The 20088-nt window shown below is 40.6% G+C and overlaps 1 long non-coding RNA gene across 1 annotated transcript; it reads left to right on the forward strand.

Annotated features, from left to right (window-relative positions):
- The first annotated feature begins 4703 nt into the window (after positions 1-4703).
- LOC137356141 (uncharacterized) lies at positions 4704-18531 on the forward strand. The gene is made up of 2 exons (XR_010971006.1): positions 4704-5059; positions 14399-18531. It is a non-coding gene; the product is annotated as an uncharacterized lncRNA (long non-coding RNA).
- Positions 18532-20088: the final 1557 nt, after the last annotated feature.

The following is a 20088-nucleotide window of genomic DNA, read 5'->3' on the forward strand; positions in this document are numbered from 1 at the left end:
TCAAGGATTGAATGGAATACTCCTGTTCCTATGTTCAATGGAAATGAAAATCAGGGGAGGTATGTAACACTTTACAAAGGCCAGCAATCATGAGTGTAAACCATGGCTTATTTTACACCTCCCCAACTAAGCCTGAGGAAAATTAGATTCCCAACTGCTCTGGTTGACATTCTGGGACTTTTCTGATTGTGTGGTTTGGTACCACAACATGGAATGTATCACTGGGCCAGTGAAGAAACTGATCAAGATGGCTATGTTTATTTTTATGTATTGATGGCAGGAAATGTCCTCTACGCCCATATGTGCTTGTTCCCATCCTTAAGGAAATTTATCCTCCATTTACAAACCATCCCACCTCCACCCCACCCACCCCGTCGGAGAAGAGGCAGAAATCTAGAGCTCTGTTATCAATTCAGGGCTCATCTGTCAAAAATTTCTCTCTGACTCCTTGTGGGCAGTCAGGCAAGGCCTAGGAAGTTTTTTTAATTTTTATAAACATACTTAAAACAACACAGTTTAGGCATGAAAATAACACATTTAAACCAACCCACTTCATACAGAAAAATGTAAATTTATGAGATATAACTCTTGTTCTATGCAGTGAAAGCTGTAGCTTCACTTTTGCATGACTAGCCATACATAGAGCCATAGAGTCATTTACGGCATAGATGGAGGCCATTCGGCCCATTGAGTCCATGCCGGCTCTCCATGGAACAATCCCTCTCTCTTGCTCGATCACCATAATCCTGCAAATTTATTTCCTTCAGGTACCCATCCAATTCTCTTTTGAAATCATTGACTGTCTCCGCTTCCACCACCCTCCAGGTCATTACCATCCACTGGGGTCCAATGAAGTTTAAGAAAATAAATATGCTAAGATCAAAGTGAGCAAGATCCAAACTAAAATATTAAGGTCCCAAGGCTAGAGAAATAAATGGTAGAAATGTGAGAACCAGGTACAGCTTGGATTGAACTTGCAATTATATTGTGCCTCACAATGTTCTCAGGATGTCTCCAAAACACCTCACAACCAATGAGTTCCTTTTGAAGTGTTTGTGGGTAAACACGGCAGCCAATTGGAGAACAAACAGCAAATGAGATGAATTTGTTCTCGTAGTGTTGGCTGAAAAAGAAATGTTGGGGCCAGGCCACCAGGAGAAATCCTAGTTCTTCCACATCTACCATAGGATTTTAGATGTCCACCCTGAACTGACAGCTGGGGCCTTGATTTAATATCGTATCCCTGACAATGACGCACTCCTTCAGTACCAGACTGAAGCGTCAGTTTAGGGGTGTATAAGTGGTCTGTCTTAATGGGCAGAGGAGTTGTATACCATGCAGCCTCAGGGGCCAGGTATAAAGTTTATTTCTATGTTCTTATTAATTTGCATGGGGCTAAAAATCCATGGTTCTTTTGCTACGCTCCTGCCATAGGTCCAGCAGAAGGACCATGGGGAGGAGATTCTTTGGCCAGGTGTTTCCTTACCCCCAACCGAATGGAACAGCAGTGGTCAGTATGTACAATAAAAGGGGCATACGTGTAAATCTCTAGATACAGTTATTCCCTAAAAGTGAAAAGTAACTGTTGATAGCACATAAGTGCATTGCCAATGAAGGGAGGTCAGCTTCTGTGTTTGTGTTTGGAGTCGAGAACTGGCAATCCAGGGTGGAAGATGGTGTGCAGCAGTAGCAATTAAAGAGCTGCTGCCACTAGTTAGAGGGGAGCAACTTGTGATGTTGTAAGCTACTATTTTAGAACTCTGGTAATTGAAACAATAAATGTCCACATTTGAACTGCTCCATTTACTCACTTTGGTTCTGTAGCCTTTAATATCCTTGTCTAACAAAAATATAATAATCTCAGTTTTGAAATTTTCAATTGATATAGCTGGGGTTTAGGGGATTAAATTATGAGGCCAGATTGCATAATTGTAGTTTATATAGCAAATTGAGAGCCAATCGGATCGAGATGTTTACAAGGATTTGATAGGGTAGATACAGAGACCTGGAGTTTCCGCTCAATTGCGCTGATCTTTTTGGTGCAAGGACACTAAAAGGTATGTGTTGAAAGATTTTGAATGATATTGTTTCAAATTTACTCAGGACCTGATTACTGTACTCCAATCTACATACAAAATAAGTTTTCTCTTTTTTTTCGAAATCACTTTCAGTAATTTAACATCAGGTTAAACAGGGGGTGGATTGACACTGATTTAAAGTGCTGATTTTTTGTGACAAATCCAACTTCAGCTACATTAATCAAACTTTACCAAGTTACCCTTCGTAAATATATCAAGGAATATATTTTAAAGTAAATGTTTTTTTTAAAAATTATGTTTTAAAATTTTGTCCAATGACACTGGTTCATGGCAGATTTTGCATTTGGCGATATGTAAATGAGTTTGGGCAGGAATTCAGTGGGGAGAACACCCTTCAAAACGGGCATAATTATGGGCTGAATTTAATGACCCCGCCCAGGCCAGGAAATGGGCACCGTTCCCGTCCATCAAGTGGGCGACTACCCCACCACCATCACGTAGCAGGCAGCACTTTTGCCCTGACGAGGTGCGAGTCCCCCCAATCACATAGAAGGGACGAGAGACAAGTTGTCAATTATGGCGTCAGATGACTCTGGAGCAGGTGTTGGCACCATATTTAAAAGCCTGCCAGTTCTGCATTCACTCCTGCCTTAGAGTCACTGACAGCTTTCATTTGACTGTTGAAAACGTTGCTGGACTGATTCCTAGACCCCACAAACCGCCCCCTCCCCCGAGGAGGACAGCACAGAATGGCCGAAGCAAGACCCTGGGTGGCTCTACAGTTCAGTGATGCCTCCCTGCAGGTTCTCCTTCAGGCTGCAAGGGAAAGGCTGCATGTTCTCTTCCCCAGTGATAGCAAGAAGAGGTCCTCCCGCCTGACCAAGCAAGCCTGGGTGAAGATCATAGAGGAGGTCATCAGCTGTGGAGTAACCCACCGGAACTGGGTCCACTGCAGCCAGAGGGTCAATGACCTACTGCCTTTGGCCAAGGTGAGTGCTTCATACCACTCTCATTTTTGGGGAGTGGCTGGCACTATGCGAGGCGGTGTGTGACATGGGGTGGGCGGCACTATTGTGGCAATGGCAGAAGGGCTAGGGTATTGCCTCGTCCCGACACATGCATGTTTGCATCTCGGCCACAAGCCACCTTCCTTCATAGCTAACACCTATTAACTCCTCTGACAGCGTGGTCCGCATTTTAAGAGTCCGCTGCCGAAGTAGGTGGCAGACATAAAAGACTGTGGCCCGCCTGCACAGGCACCGTGTCACGGAGCCCCCGTGATTTCAAACATGGTGGCTCATTTGCATGGCCGCAGCACCCGCTCCCCCCCCATAGATGACACGAAGGGGTGGGCGAGCCGTTGTCAGCAATGGCGTCCAGCGACAATGCGCAAGCGCCGGCGCCATTTTTAAAGGGCTTACAGTCCTCAATGGACACTTAAAATTTAAAGGGCCAGGTAAGTTAAATTTTCGCGAAACAGAATTAAGTGACCTTTCCATGCATTTCCCCCCCTCCACACCCCCCCCCCCACCCCCACCCCATGGCATTTCCAAAAATCCATGCCTTTTCCCCCCGTAATTCGAATATTGAGAATTTGACCTTCCCCCACCTGCCAAAGCTCGGCAACTTTGCCCTTTTCCCGCTTCCCATCACACCCCCCCCGACCAATCCGCATCGTTCTTACCCCGCTCCCCCCCTTCCAAACAGAGAAAAAAATCCTCCTCCCCCGTCCCCACAGGTGTCGCGCCACGTTTTCCCAAACAGGGATTTGAAGGCGAGGCATTGTCGACCACCCGAATGAAGATCGGTGTGGCAATTAAGGAGGCGACAGTATCCTCATTAAAATCAGGTATGTCAATTAGTTTACATATTGAAATGGGGGTCCTATCGCCGAGGGGCAGGGCGGCCACCATGAGGTCTCACCGCCACCGCCGAGATCAGCGCGGGGCTTGTCGGGGTCAGTGGCGGGTCTCTGCCGTACCGATCTTCATTGCCCCCCGGCCACCATCCCTGAGAGAAGAGGGGCTTTAAAATCCAGCCCTGTGTGTCAGTATGAGATATATCCGATCCCCCACTCGGGGACAAGGGGCTGACACTAGCAGAACTGTCACGTTCATCTCACTGCCAATCTTTACTATCACCATCCTTCCTCTTGCAGGACAAGAGGTCCTACAATAGGAGGGAGACAGCCCAGACAGGTGGAGGAGTTCCTGATCTGCGTCCTCTCACCACCACCGAGGAAGAGGCCTTGGAATTGGCGGGGTCTCAGGTGGCCGTGCAATTTCGGACTGGAGTCTATGCATAAGAGAGTGTGGTTTGGCTTCTATCGACATACTCATTAATGCCACGAGCTCAACATAGCAGTGACAAGGCAAGAGAAGGAACCTCAGCTGTGGCATCCAAGCCAACTGATATTACTGCCCACCCACGTCCAAACACACTATGACTGCTGAGTTGCCTCGAGTGCTGCAACTAGTGCCAGTAGCTTGCCAGTAAAAACAAATGAGGTCACTGGACCAATTTTCTGCAGTCCTGATATCAGCAGTGCCAACCTGCCACCAACATTTGGACACAAGCCAATTTCTAGGCCACACTGTCCTATATTTTAAATCTGTCCATCTGCATTGTGTAAAATCAGATAAAGCGGAGCCTAACTCTGTAAATATATTGCAGACAATCTTAGCCCATAGCCTTCTAGCTAAAGACCTTCTGCCAACATATAAGCACCCCAGATTGATAACACGTGACAGTTCATGCAACTTATCCAGTTTATTCTTACTTGAAACTTGTATATAAAGAGCTCACAAAGGCCATTGAGTGCAGAGCAATATAATATGCTACCTTTTCAAACAATACCAAACTGAATGTGAAGAGACTGAAATTTTGTAACACCAAAGATCCCAGCGAAGAGATAATTCTCTTATAACCTACAATCTCTGCAGCATCAAAAAAGAAATACTTGATCGACAATGTTTGTTCCACTACGAACAATGATACCTGGATATATCAGACTGTTACAGGTAAGCATTAGAAAAGGATGTTTTGGGTGTGAAGAACTCATCTGAAGTTCAAGTTAGTGTGGTCTAATATTGCAAGTGTACTTTTAGTTTGTGATTTCAGTATTTTTGCCATTCAAAAAGCAATAAAATCTATTTTAACAAATGAAACTAGTTTTTAGGTGATACCATGAATTGAAGTTATATTTTTCCCTCACCTCTCCTCACAAATAGGAAGTAAAATGTATCTTATTTTGGATCATAGAAATACATTTTCTAAAATTATGGAAAATGTTACAAAACCACCCTAAAGCTAAAATAAATGTCTTGCTGCACTCAGGCCATTCTTGAGCACATTTAAGAAGCCACCATTGTTAGTTTATTAATAGAACATTGCAGGTCATTCATTACAGATACTGTTAAGAGTTTCTGTCATGTTGACAAATATCATAACATTAAAGTACCACAGCTTTCAATGTTGAAAAGGAAATTGCATGTAAGGCTTCTGGTACAATATCTTGTATTACATCCATACACTTTAGTTAGTGCTAGCAAATCGTAAACAAAAATGAGGGCAGACAAGCATTGTGGGAACCAAGGTATTAAGAGTAAAATATATTTCAAATTATAATTTTGTAATGGATAGGAAGTTGGGGTCATACTTTTATGCAGCTTCCAAAAGCACTATTTGACTTACTGCAGTCAGGACTGTGGATAGCAATAACACTATAATAAAGATTTGGAAGATATATGGTTCCTACTGTTGAGCTGCATAGTTTTACATATAGTCATTCTCAAGATGCAGCTAGTGCTGGGTTTCAGCAGCTGTTCAGGTGTTCTTTGAATCAGAGTGATGGATGAAAGCTTAATGTGTAGAAAGAGAGTCAGGAATATTTAATAGTTCACAGCCAGTAATAAATTAAAAGAAAAAGTGTGAATTCTGGAAATCTGAAATAGGAACAGAAAAATCCTAAAAATGTACAACAGGTCAGTTAGGTGATAAAATAGGAAATGATAGATTAACATTTTGATGGGATCCTTTATCTGAATTGTAAATTAATATGTATTTCAAACAGCTGCTCTAGTGGTTGCTTATTGCCTTAATCTAATTATAACTAGTAACTCTCTCTCTCTCTCTCTCTTTGGCCTCCTTGTCTCGAGAGACAATGGGTAAGCGCCTGGAGGTGGTCAGTGGTTTGTGAAGCAGCGCCTGGAGTGGCTATAAAGGCCAATTCTAGAGTGACAGACTCTTCCACAGGTGCTGCAGATAAAATTGGTTGTCGGGGCTGTTACACAGTTGGCTCTCCCCTTGCGCTTCTGTCTTTTTTCCTGCCAACTGCTAACTAGTAACTGCAACACTCTTAAGTATAGATTTTGTACTTTAGTTTTGATAACCGAGGTGAAGTTGGGTCACCTGTGGACTGTTTAGTAAAATTGAATTAAAATAATGAACCCTTTCAGGACTGATTTATTTTTCCATTACATGGTACATTTTTCATGTGACTCAGAATCATCTAATTGTATGAAAACATCAGATACTCAGCAATACTTCATATACAATGAGTTATTTTGCAATGCAGTAACTGTTATGTTGGCAAGCACAACAGCAATTTTGCACACAGCAAGATTCCACAAATAGTAATTATAAATCATAGAATAGTACAGCACAGATTAACAATTAGTTCTTTTTTGGTATTAGTTAAAGGTATGCTGGCCAGAAACCTGCGAGAACTCCTTGCTCTTTGAATGCCATGGGATCTTTAACATTCATCTGAGGCATAAGAACAGGCAGAAGTAGCTAAATAATTCAGGCAATAATAAATATTGCTCTTACTCTCTTTTTCTAAAATATTAGTTTTTAACTTTTATGAGAACGTTTGTATTTGTATACATCTAGCAAGAAGTACAATTATTATCGGGATACAGTAATTTTACTTATAAATATTGTTGAGCACATATTGTAGTACTGTTTAACTAGCCACAAAAATCCCCATGCTGTTAACAATCAAAAATTTCCTTTCTCATAAAAGAACAGGCAATAATCCCTTCTCCACTCTAGACTGCTAATGACTGTGAATAACAAAGCTTCTAAGATGTGAAGTTGTCTTTTAAGTCTACATTGACTGTGCTACTTTTTATAGATGCGCTAAACTCACCTTCACTCGACATCTTGCATATATTGCAGTATAGTCATGCCTGATTTCCCCTGCTAAGTCCCCACATCAAAAATTCACCATGAATTTGCAGCTCCCATCTTTGTATAAGGCCCCAGGACCTATGCAGTTCCATCACTCCAATTTTCTATCGCTGAAGGTTCTTTTCTCATGTTAGACATGTCACATCATGGTTTGGACAAAACCTACTGCCTCTCTACAACATTGGTTAGATTAGACAAATGCTTTGTTATTTAATCTTGCCCGCCTGGGCCTTTGTTTCTCTTGTTTGGGTTTCACAAATGCTAAAGCATCAGTGCCAGGCAATGAACTTCCACAAATATAACACTAGGCTGTCCTTTCCAGAGCTTTTAAGGTCACCTGGTAACCAGTCATATGTTCCACTTGATGGCCAAATAAAAAGCAAATAGAGCAGAGAGAAGCAAACAAACAAAAGCAGTGGTGTACAAGAGGCTCTGACACAACCTGGAATTTTCCAGCTGGGCTGTGAACACACAATATGTCCTTACAATTCATTGCCTTCATTGGAAAAAAAAATGCCAGTTTAGTTGGGTGAGCATTTCTGTACAAACATGTTCCAAAGGCTTTGAATGATGTGCAAAATATAATAGTTCATCCATAGCCATCATATAACTTGCCTGTCATCCAAACATGATGAAGCATTATGCCAGGTCTAGGGTTTATAAAACACATCTATAAAGAACAGGTGCGCGGTTACTTCTACACCCAGAATAAGGTAAACAAGCATAATAAGGTTAAGAAATCTGACCAGCATAACTAGGCACAAATTAGGACCTATCAGTATGGAGGACTCGGTGACTTCACAATCAACATTGGAGACCCTCTTATGTATCTTAGTGCTGAGAGTTGACCTAAACGACTAAAAGAATGTTGCTACTGATTGGTATAGTGATACCTGCACAATTGACCGTAATCCTATTCTATGTAAACCAAGAGCAGATTACACCTAGCTATGGGTGCAAAAGCACAAGACTCACTTCTGACAACCCCTCAGCTCAGAGTTCCAGCATCACCCAGGAAGTTATTGCTGAAGCAAACCGAATGCCAGTGGTCTCCAGGATCTTCAGACTATAATTGCTCAGGGGCCATTCGAACAAAGTGCAAGTACCCTCTAACTGCCAGTTGTCTACCATTTTCACTCAGAGCTTCAGGGAAGAGAATTTGAAGAAAGGGGTAAAATTGACATCTTTCTTCTGACAATGTGCCAGAGAACAACAGAAGATACATCTTGCCCAATTCCATTCTCGGAATCGGACTATTGGTACCTTGGCATAGTCAATAAAAACCATAGTCCTTTCTATAATGTTGAAGACTAAATACCTATAGTCAATGGAGACTCAGGGACCCATTTAAGGAGAATCCTGTCCACAGGTGAGTGGGTACAGGATAAATTGATTGACAGTCCAAATGAATTTATCAACTAATTAGTATTTTCCAAAGTTAGTTGCTGCCCCTCATCGATGTCCAGTGCGCACAATCTCCTGTGCTGCAACAGAAAGTGGAAATTCATGCTTTGGGATTGGACTTAACATACAGAGACAGCAAGCAATTAAGACAGCAAATGGTATGTTAGCTTTAATTCTGGAGGGATTGGAGTATAAGAGTAAATGGGAAAAAAAAATAATTCGCACAGATGAGCAGGCAAGCAGGTAGGTTGCTACCTGCACAGCATATGTGGCTTTCTTCATTGATATCATTAAAGAACACTGCACAGGTAGTGGTCCAAAGCATTGCCTGCCCCTGGGGCATCTCGTAGTCTGCATAGTGGCACCGAATGAATTTCTTCTCCAAGATATCTTACTACAATTTTATAGGGCCCTGGTGAGGTCACACCTGGAATATTGTGTACAGTTTTGAACTCCACGCTTAAGGAAGGATATACTTGCCTTAGAGGGAGTGCAACAAAGGTTCATTAGACTGATTCCTGGGATGGGAGGATTGTCCTATGAGGAGAGAGTAAGTAAGCTAGGCCTATATGGGAGGTGATCTCATTGAAATATATAAAATTCATAAGGGGCTTGACAGAATTGATGCTGGGAGGATGTTTCCCTGGCTGGGTAGTCTAGAACTAGGAGTTACAGTCTCAGAAATTTCTTCACTCAAAGGGTTGTGGATCTTTGTGAATCTCTACCCCAGAGAGCTGTGCATGCTCAGTTCTTGAGCATATTAAAGATAGAGATTGATGGATCTTTGGATACTGAGAGAATCAAGGGATATAGAGATAGTACGGGAAGGTGTCATGAGTTTTTTTAGTATCAGTCCTATGGGAGCTTGATCAGCAATTATTGCAGCTAACCTTCGATAGCAAAGATATTTTAGAAACAGGTGCAAAAATTTCTTGAAACTCTTGTGAAAAACAGCAGAACATGATTGAATTGACACAGATGATTGTGAGAAGCAAGATCCCTTTTAAGAGTTCCCTCATTTGACAAAGCGTAATTCAACTACAACCTATTAGTCAGCATAGTATCACCTCACCTTCGAAGGATAGTGATATACTCACACCTAGGCACAGCCCGTGTGATTCCTTTGGTAAATCTGTGTTAAATAATACTTTGCATCAATGTTTTTCACCAGGAACTAGAATAGGGAGCTATATGAGGAAATATTATGAATGTACACATCCTAGTATTGTCAGAGAGGGCTAGAATCATCATTTCATTAGCACACTTCCAAGATTCTGCAGGTAATTTGATGGGTCTCCAAGGGAGGGAATGTATTCGTTCTCATCTGGACAAAATGGATTTCTATTCTCAAAGCAGATTCTTTCAAGATGGCAATACTGCCATAAACTTTGCAGGTAGTGTGCTCTGGTGACTGGTTAGCTAGCTAAAAGCTGCCCATCTTCTTAGTGCCACATGGAAATGTCCTTGGAATTTTCTCAAGTGCAATTTCAACTGGTGAGAAAGACATGGTCCTATCCTTCAGCCTTTCCTCAGTATCCAGTTTTCTTACAAAGTTCATATCAATAGTCAGAGTAAATCAAGGATTCAGCATCTCCTTATGCCCCTGTTCGCTGATGATTAGCTCATCAAATCCTTGTACTGAAAGTCTGCAAGTACAAATACACAACTGATCTCAATATAAGCTGGGTTTCTTAATTACTTCCAAGGTGTCTTGTTGCAATTTGAGCAGCAACATTTCAGGCTTTTGTGATCTATTTGCATTTGGTTCAAAAAGGGATCCTGTTTTATTCCAGCTGTTTGGAAATTGTCTCCCTGGTTTCACTGGTTTCAAATGGGTCCTCAATTTAGCCTTGTCATTCAAATTACTTTGAACCCATTGAGCTCTTTTTTTGTAAATAGATAACCTCGTTGCTTTTACTGTCAGTTTCTACTCATAGAATTAGTAAAGCCCTGTTGGAGATTAGATATATTTGATTTGGCATTCTAACAGGGCAGTCTTTTGGACTTACCCAAAGCTTTTAACCTAAAGTTGTTTCATACTTTACTTGATTCAATAAATTGTTTATCTGTCACTTTATCTGGAATTTTGTTTCAACCTAGATAGCCTAACAGAGAATAATTTAAGTCTGGTTGGTTATTCATTTCCTGTGGAGCAGGCCCAAGGCAAACAAATGATTTAAGTACCAGCTGGCCAAATGAATGGATTGAGTGCTTTTCACGCTGCTATGACCTTGCACCACAATCCTACCCCTGTGACACAATTGCATCATATGTTTGTAAACAAACAAAACATTTTATCAAGCACAGTTTCATGAAAATTCAGGTTGTTTTAAATTTGACATTACTCACTGAACCAAGGTTCTTGAAGTGTGTAATATTCTGTGGGAAATCACTGCCTTGTCAGATGTCTCCAAGTCTCAATGCCCTCTCAGGGGCCAGCAGAGCCAGAGCTTGTGCTATATTTATGGTTATAGTTTCTCCAAAGAAATTATGAAAGTGTAGCCTTTTGTTTACACAGCTCTAGAATGCAAGCTCCTTTTTAATGTAACACTTCATAACATGAATGGACTGGAGCCATAAGGCTCACTCAATTATAATATGAAATATGTAACATTCCAAAAGACCAGGTTATGTCTTTTAGTTATAGTGCGAGCAATTGGCAGGCAGAGGCAAAATGTTAATGATAACCAGACTTGAATGCAAGTTTGGACGAGTAAAAATGTGTTGCCTCTTTTGCTGGTTAATGGGTGCTGTATTAAAATCACCTTGTGAAAATATGTGGGAATGAACACAAATGCACAGGGCCTGACTTCACTTGTAAAGCACTTGAAAACAATAACTCTACATGCAGAAACTTCTAGAACTTTTTCATTGCTTCAGATGTAAATAACTGGTTTCGAGAAGCCATAGCATTGATGAGTTGCCCTGAAACTACATCCAGTGAGATATATGGAAGTGACGCAGGACAGCTTGTGGCATTCAGCTTGGCAGTAGCTTTTGGCTAATAAAGACAGACTATACTCACCGACAGTGGAGGAAACACTGCCAACTTATTGTTACAACTGAGATGGAAGGAGTGTACCGTCTTTTCTAGTTCCATTTCTCCACAGGTCACAACATATATTTTTTTTAAATGTTTACCCAGTTACCAATGCAGTCGATAATATACTCTACTCTTTATCCCAGAATAAAATACACCAACCAGGTTTATTTAATAAACAACAAAATTATCGGTTTATTATGAAACAAGACTTAACCAGTAATGAAGCAAAGCATTAACACACAGATTGAAATATGAAAGTTCCCTTTTTACCTTGGTCCCTCACACACACACACACACATGCACACACACACTGGTTAACCGAAAAATAAAGAGATTTTCTCTTTAGAGCTCTGTTACAAAAAACACCAAAAAAAAAAACTTTGGCCAAATACTTGTTAATTCGTGAAGACAAAAAGAGAAGTGCCAGTTGTCCCTTTTTGGTCTGGTGTCCCGAATATGCATAGACGGCTGTTACTGGGATCTTTCCAGGACAGTTCTTTTCAGGCAATGTTGGAGATCAGTTTGACAAGCTTTCCAGGAGAATGCGGCAACAGGGGTTTCAGGCATGCCTTTCAGGAGGAATACAGCATCAGTTTCTCTATTTCTTACACTCGCTTCTAAGAGCTTCTCAAAGAGATAGAAAAGCTGGCAGGCTTTTCAAAGAGATGGAAAAGGCTGAGCTGGGTTTTTGTCCTTGGCAGGTTGATATTTAAACTCCTTTCAAAACACTGTCAACCCCAACTGACTGTCCACACTGAAACCAAAACAATATCTTAAGAGTCAAGCCTCCTAACCCCTACAAATCTTGACCTGTCACTTTTCTGTAAACATCTTTCCGAGGTCAAAAAGTCCCCGCGGTGACTTCCAGTAAATGTTGTTTTCAAATAACCTCTCAATGACCCATGTAAAAGAAAATCCATGGAATCTTTTTCAGTTTTAAAACACAAGTCCTCAAAATTTAACAAAAAATGGAAGCACTTTCGTAACATTATAGAGCAATGCTTCTATGTTTTCTATGTAGCTGCTTTTAGAAATGATTCTGTTACACCTTCAGTAACCATGGTAAATTAATAGCCAATCATTTCCTGTGATTTCAATGATAAGCTGTTAGAAGTGCCAAAGTCTTGAAATTTGGTTTAAAAAAAACACTTGCAGGGACATAAATGGCTCATGCAATTTAGTGTTTAGTGAAATAGTTATTATAGAATAAGAGATACACAGGAGTGACAACCCCCACGAATGGGAGGATTTGATTTACTGTGTGCTATCTGTAGCAAAATTGTAAATACATCGATAAATAATTACTTTACAATTTCACTACAGACCTCATATATTATTTTTATAATACTTTCTATGAGGTGTGTACATTTGGTTTTGTTCAATTTTGAACCATTATTGCTGTTAGTTCTGTCAACTGCCAGCAATGGACGTTATGGTGGGTGCACTTGATTTGCTCTCTGTTATTGCATGATTACATCAACAGTGAAGGATCAGTAATTGTGATGAAGGACCATAGATAATTGATTTTATGATAATCTACAGTTGATTAAAAGCTATGTATATAGAAAGACAGCAGACCATACATCCCCTCAAACCTGGTTCGCAATTCAATATAATCATGGCTGATCTTCTGCCACAACTCCACATTCCTGCCTGTTCCCCAAATCTCTTAATTCCCTGAGAGACCAAAAATCTATCTCAGCCTTGAATGTACTCAATGATGGAACATCTACAACCCTCTGGGGTAGAGAATTACAAAGATTCACAAATAAAAACAGGAAGTGCTGGAAATACACAACCTTCTGGGTGAAGTAATTTCTCCTCATCTCAGTCCTAAATGATCAACCCCTTTTCCTGAGTCTGTGCCCCTGTGTTCTAGATTCCCCAGCCAGGGAAAATAACCTCTCAGTGTCTACTCTGTCAAGCCCCTTCAGAATCTTGTAAGTTTCAATGACATCACCTCTCATTCTTGTAAACTTCAGAGTCGAGACCCAATTTATTCAGTCTCTCATAGGACAACCCTCTCATTCCAGGAATTCTAGTGAATCTTCGCTGTACCACTGCCAAGGCAAGTGTATCCTTTCTTAAATAAGGAAACCAAAACTTTGCACAGTATTCTGAGTGTGGTTTCCACCAAAGCCTTGCACAATTGTAGCAAGACTTACTTATTCTTGAACTCCAATCCCCTTGCAATAAAGACTAAAATGGCATCTGCCTTCCAAACTGCTTGCTGTACCTGCATTTGTACTTTCTATATGAAACGAATGTTTAAGCTTTAAAGATCCACTATTAAAATACTTTAATATTTTGAAATGCTCATTTAAAAGTTGAGTTGCATTGAGTTACAATAATTAAACAATTTAACTTCTTTGTCCTAAATATGCAACAGAAGCTGAATAAAATAGCACTGATTTTCTTTTGTTCCAATTTCATATAACTGGTCACTGGAACAGCATAGATGACTCTCCCAGCAGACTCTTCGATAACATTAAAATTAGCCAGGATGCCAATGGGCAAATCCCTGTTCCATTTTACCTGGAATGATATGTAGGCAAGAGTGGAACTTATTGTTTGTGCATCATTCTGAACAAGTATCTATTTCAAACTGGTTGTCTTTAACTGTGCTTAAATTTATTAGCTATATTCCAATTAAAGTGTCTTTAAATGTTATTGCAATCTAAGTAACTAACAATTGGATTTGTATTTTTTTGATTATTAGTCTCAATCTGCTAGCAAAGTGACACTGAACAGCACAGACAATCTGATGCATGGTACAGCTCTATTTCTCAGCCTGTTAGGTTTCAGCATGTCCTACTACAGTACACGTCAGTTGCAACTTCAGCAGAAATCAATCTCTAACATCAAAACACGTGCCTGATAAAGAAGTGGATACTGGATGTTCACAGGCAATGAAGGTGACATTGTGACTAATTGTAAATGCTGTCAGATCATGTCCTGGATCACGCTTGATGCCTTAAAATTTAAAAACCAAAAACGTTCTGATAGCTGTTAAAATTCTACTTATGATTTGTCCTTGCAAAGGCGATCAGCCTTGAGCCAATGCAGAGTATTGCATTCTGAATATTTGTGCATAAAGACATATTTGAAGCTGAAGCTAAGGCTAAGGCATGTTGTAGCTAACTGTAGAGACAATATGTCATACAGCACTGCTATCATTTACCACAATGGCTGTGTGCACAGTCTGAAGTCCATCCAAATAATTCTACAAAGGATTGAAATTTTTTTTAAATTACAGAACATGATAATTATTTTTTTTTAATCATCAATTTCTGCAAAGCTGCAGGCATAGTGGGCAAAATGCACCATATGAATATAAGGAGCAGACAAAGGAAATTCGGATCTTCGAAACTGCTCTGCTGCTCAATAAGATCATTGCTGATCTATTTAAGCTCCACCTTTCCATACTATTTCCATATCCCTTGATTCCTTTAATATCCAAAAATCTATCGATCTCTGTTTTGAATATACTCAATGCCTGAGCATCCATAGCCTTCTGGGACAGAAAATTCCAAAGATTCATAACCCTTTAAGTAAGGGAATTTCTCCTCATCACAGTCTTTAATGGCCAACCCCCCCCCCCCCCTTCCTGAGACTGTGATCCCTAACGCTAGACTTCCCAGCTGGGGGAAACATCCCGCCAACCCAGCAGCTACTCTGTCAAGACCCTTAAGAATTTTATATGTTTCAATGAGATCACCTCTCAGTCTTCTAAACTCTAGGGAATATAGGAATCTTTCCTCATAGGAAAATCCCCTCACCCCAGGAATCAGTCCACCAAACTTTTATTGCACTCCCTCTAAAGCAAGTATATCCATCCTTAGATATGGAGACCAAAATTGTGCACAGTACTCCGTGTGGTTTCACCAAGGCCCTATATAATTGCAGTAAGACTTCTTTACTCTTGTATTCCAATCCCTTTGTAATATAGGCTAACGTATCATTTTCCTTCCTAATTTCTTGCTATACCTGCATGTTAACTTGCTGTGATTCATGTACAAGGGCACCTAGATCCCTCTGAATACCTCTCCTAGCCTCTCATCATTTAATAAATATTTTGTTTTTCTATTTTTGCTAAAATAGTGAATAACTTCACACTTCTCCACATTATATTTCATCTGTCACATTCTAGTCCTCTCACTTAACCGGCCCAAATCACTTTGCAGCTTCTTTGCATCCTTCTCAGACCTTATTTTCCCACCTGATTTTGCGTCATAAGCAAACTTGGATACATTACACTCAGTCCCTTCATTTCAGTCATTGATATGGATTATAACTAGCTGAGGCCCAAGCAATAATCCTTACAGTATCCCATTAGTTACAGCCTGCCTTCCCAAAAATGTCCTGTTTATTCCTACAGTCTAGTTTCTGCCTGTTAATCAATCTTCAATGTTTGCCAAGATTTTGACACAATCCGATGAGTCCTAATTTTGTGTCTTTTGTGGCACCTTATCAAATGATTTTTGAGTATCCAAATATATTACATCCACTGGTTCCACCTTATCTACCCTGCTAGTTACATCTTCAAAAAAAACTGGCAGATTTTTCCAGACAGGGAATTTTCCCTTTCATAAAATTGTGTTGACTCTGCCCAATCATGTAATGATGTTCTACGTGCCTTATTACCACAGCCCTAATAATAGATTCTAGCATTTTCCCTACTTCTGACATCAGGCTAACAAGCCTATAGTTGCCTGTTTTCTGTCCCCTTCCTTGAATAGCGGCTTTAAAGTTTGCTACCTTCCAAACCGCGGGGACCATTCTTAAAGCTAGGGAATTCTGGGAGATCAAAACCAATGCACCCACTATTCCTGTAGCCACCTCTTTTAGAACCCTATGACATAGGACATCAAATCGAGGGGACTTGCTTCCTTTTAGTTCCATTAATTTCTCTAGTACTATTTCTTTACCAATACAATTTCATTAAGTTGCTCATTCTTGCTAGACCCTTGGTTCCACATTTTTTCTGAACTGTTTTTGTGTCTTCTAACATGAAGACAGATACAAAGTAGTTGTTTAATGTCTGCCATATCCTTATTCCCCATTATAATTTTCCTGTTTCTGCGTCTAAGAGACCCAAATTTACTTCTGTTAATCTTTTCCTTTTTACATGTCTACAGAAACTTTTACAACCTGTTTCTATGTCTTTTGCTAGTTTACGGTCATCTTCTATTTCTGTATCAGTTTTTTTTGGGTCATCCTTTGCTGAATTCCAAAATCCTCCCAATCCTCAGACTTACTACTCTTTGGCAACATTATAAGCCATTTCTTTTAATCTAATACTATCTTTAACTTATCTTGTTAGCCAGTGTTGGACCACTTTTCCCGTGGGCTGTGGGGTGTGGGGGTGTGGTTATTTCTTAAAGGAATGTATATGTGATGTGTATAATGAATTATTTCTTTAAATGTTTACATTGCTTATTTACCATCTTATCTTTTATATATCATATCTTTACAAAGATATCATTACAAAGAAATACGTTGTTAGTGTTCAAATGTAACAAGTAATAAATACATTAACTTTTGTTAACAAGTAAGAGAGCTGAATTAATCAGTGGCTTTGAAAGAATTATGCTATTTCTTCAGATTTATTTGTTCAAAGTGTTATTCATTTCATTTTCTAACGATCATTAACACATAGTTGTACTTTTCCAAATGCAACATTTCAAATATGAACAGAAGCATAGAGATATAATGCTATCAAGTTGTATATTTGACTGTTACTTAAGGAATAGCATTCGTTTTAGTATATAAAGCCCACTAACAACTGCAAATCATGAAACGCTTAACCAAAGCACAGCAGCAAAAGTTCAGCTGAAAATGAATTATCACCATTAATTAGGAATCAGAGCAGGAGAAATAGGCAAAAATTTATCTCATAGGGTTAACAAAGTTCAATTTTGCATCAACTTTAAAGTCCCTCTAGTGACACCTAGAGATAAAAAGCTGTTATTACAAGATGAAGAGCGACTCAGCACAACATGATGGGCTGGATTTTGTTCTCCGTCTGCAGGTCTGGCAGCCTTTTAAAAATGGCGCCACTTTAAAAGGCTTCCGCATCAGGTGACGCCGTGAATGGTGTTGCATATGCTAAGTGGCTGCTCGCTGCTGAATCGTGGCAGAGCGGGTGCCACGCGGGGCGGCTGCCAATTTCTACAACAAAATCCAGCCCCGTGATTAAAAAGAAAAACACATTGTTACCAGAAATATAGCAAAGAACAGTCATTTTAATTTGCCTGGGGACTGTGTGGCAGTGATAAACTCTTGTGTTTTAATTCAATATTTCGCACAATAGTGTACTGCAACAAAATCCATATTTTGCCCAAGATGTTCTGGACATATAAGTACCAAGGGTTAAATAACTACGATTCACATGGCCTGTATTCAGAATAGTATGATGGCACCAGATGGCATAAAAATGATGTTGTGTATCATCTGAGGTCCAAATACAAAATAAAATTAATTACAAAGGAAAACACTCAGTTCTTTGCCTTTGAGTTCATTACTGCCAGCAAATTATGAGTTTGTTATTTTCATTTCTTTAAAATAGGATTTTTTTTTAAAATCTGGTAATGGGATGAATGTAGATAAAAGCACATTGTTTTAAAGACAAGTTGTTACAGATATGTAAAGCAGGCTGAACAAAATTAGTTTCATTATCATGTACTGCTGTGAGGCACTTAGTGTAAGTAATCGTTTCTCAATTTCCAAGTAATCGGATGACAAGTGGAAGGATTCACTGCAGCATGCCTTTCTGGCTATTTGTAATTATATGTAGCAACAACCAAGAGATTTTGATGACATGAATAAAGTTGTGCGAGCTGTTGATCAATACACGTTTGCAGAGAATCCTGACTCTTGTGGGGGGTGGTGAGGTGGGGTTGAGGGTATAGTTCTATCCCTAGCTTGTCTTTGCATCTCTTATATTCTCACTTCAGGTTAGAAGGGGAAGTTATACCTCCATTTATAACAACTTACACTTCACACAGGCGGTGGTATGTTGGCAATTGGCACCTGGCAGGAGCTGGGAGAAGAAGGTTAGGGAAGGAGACAGTTTCAAAGAGGCTACTGAAGATGTGAAGATATGAAGCAAGGGTTCAGGGTCAGAACTGCAGAGTGCAAGGCTCTAAGGTTGAAGATTCTACCATATGGTGGAGCGAGGGAGTTGTACAACAATCCCTGCTCACAAGAGTAGAGGATGAGAGCTGGGGCTTAGGGTAGGAGGGTGGTTGAAGAGGCAAGGTAGAGTGCAGCACTAACAGGAGTTGTAGCTGAGGTTGAGGATTTTGAATTCGATGGGATTGGAGATGGGGAGCCAGTGAATGTTAGGAAGAAAGGTGGTAATGGGTGAGCAGAATTTAGTATGGGTTGGAATGTGGATGCTGAAATTCTGGATCAGCTGGATTTTGTGTAGGGTGACAGCCTGGGAGGCATTGAAGTCAAGCCTGGGAGTGATAAAGATCTGGATAAAGTTTTCAACACCATTTGGGCCATGACGTAGGGACAGAGGTGGGTGCTGTATTATTTAAACCTTTTAGATAATAGTACTTACAGAAGCAAAATACTGCAGATGCGAGAAATCAGAAATGAAAACAGAAAACGTTAGAAATGCTCAGCAGGTTAGCATCATCTGTGGAGAGAGAGATAGTTAACGGGCATGAAATTCAGATCAGCCAGCAGTGCTACTGAAGCCCATCGCCCTCCTGGGGGTTCACGTTGTCCCACTGCCCACTTCCAGCACAGTCTGTGCAACAACACCTTGAGAAGGGTACCAGCGTCAGCTACACTGCGAATGTCAGAAGCAACTGAATGTGTCCTATCACGACATCACAACAAGCCTCCTGGCAGATGTGCCGCCCATTTTCCAAATTTGGGCCACACCGGTCCATTCAACGAATTCACACACCATGCACCAAAGATCAAGATTTCAGCTGCAAGATGGGCCCTGCACTAGCAGGGCCAGCCACCTAACTTTCAGGTAAGGTGTTTTTCAGAATCCCTAATATTGCAAAGTCTCTGGAAGTACTGTAGTGCTTCTGGGGGTCCGCAGCATGACAGGAAGATGGAGCAGAGGCTGCAAAGAGGGTAAGCTCTGCATGATGTCCTCGCCAACTTGGAGTGAACTCCTCCATGCTTCTTGACAATGACAAGAGGCTGCCTGGCAGGTTAGCCAGTGCACACAGCACCTCTGTGTGCATGCCCATCAGCATCCTCCTGTATGTTTCCCCATCAAGGCCCTCATCTGAGCTCCCTATAGCCAAATTCGTTTGCGACCGTGCTCTCTGGTGAGCTGGCACACAAATCATCCTTTACCCCTGGCCTGACTGCATCTACCTCATGCACAATGAATCACCACTTGCTGATCCCAACTCTACATTGGCCTGTATGTTA

Source organism: Heterodontus francisci, chromosome 3 (genome assembly GCF_036365525.1).
Source record: "Heterodontus francisci isolate sHetFra1 chromosome 3, sHetFra1.hap1, whole genome shotgun sequence".
Classification (NCBI taxonomy): domain Eukaryota; kingdom Metazoa; phylum Chordata; class Chondrichthyes; order Heterodontiformes; family Heterodontidae; genus Heterodontus; species Heterodontus francisci.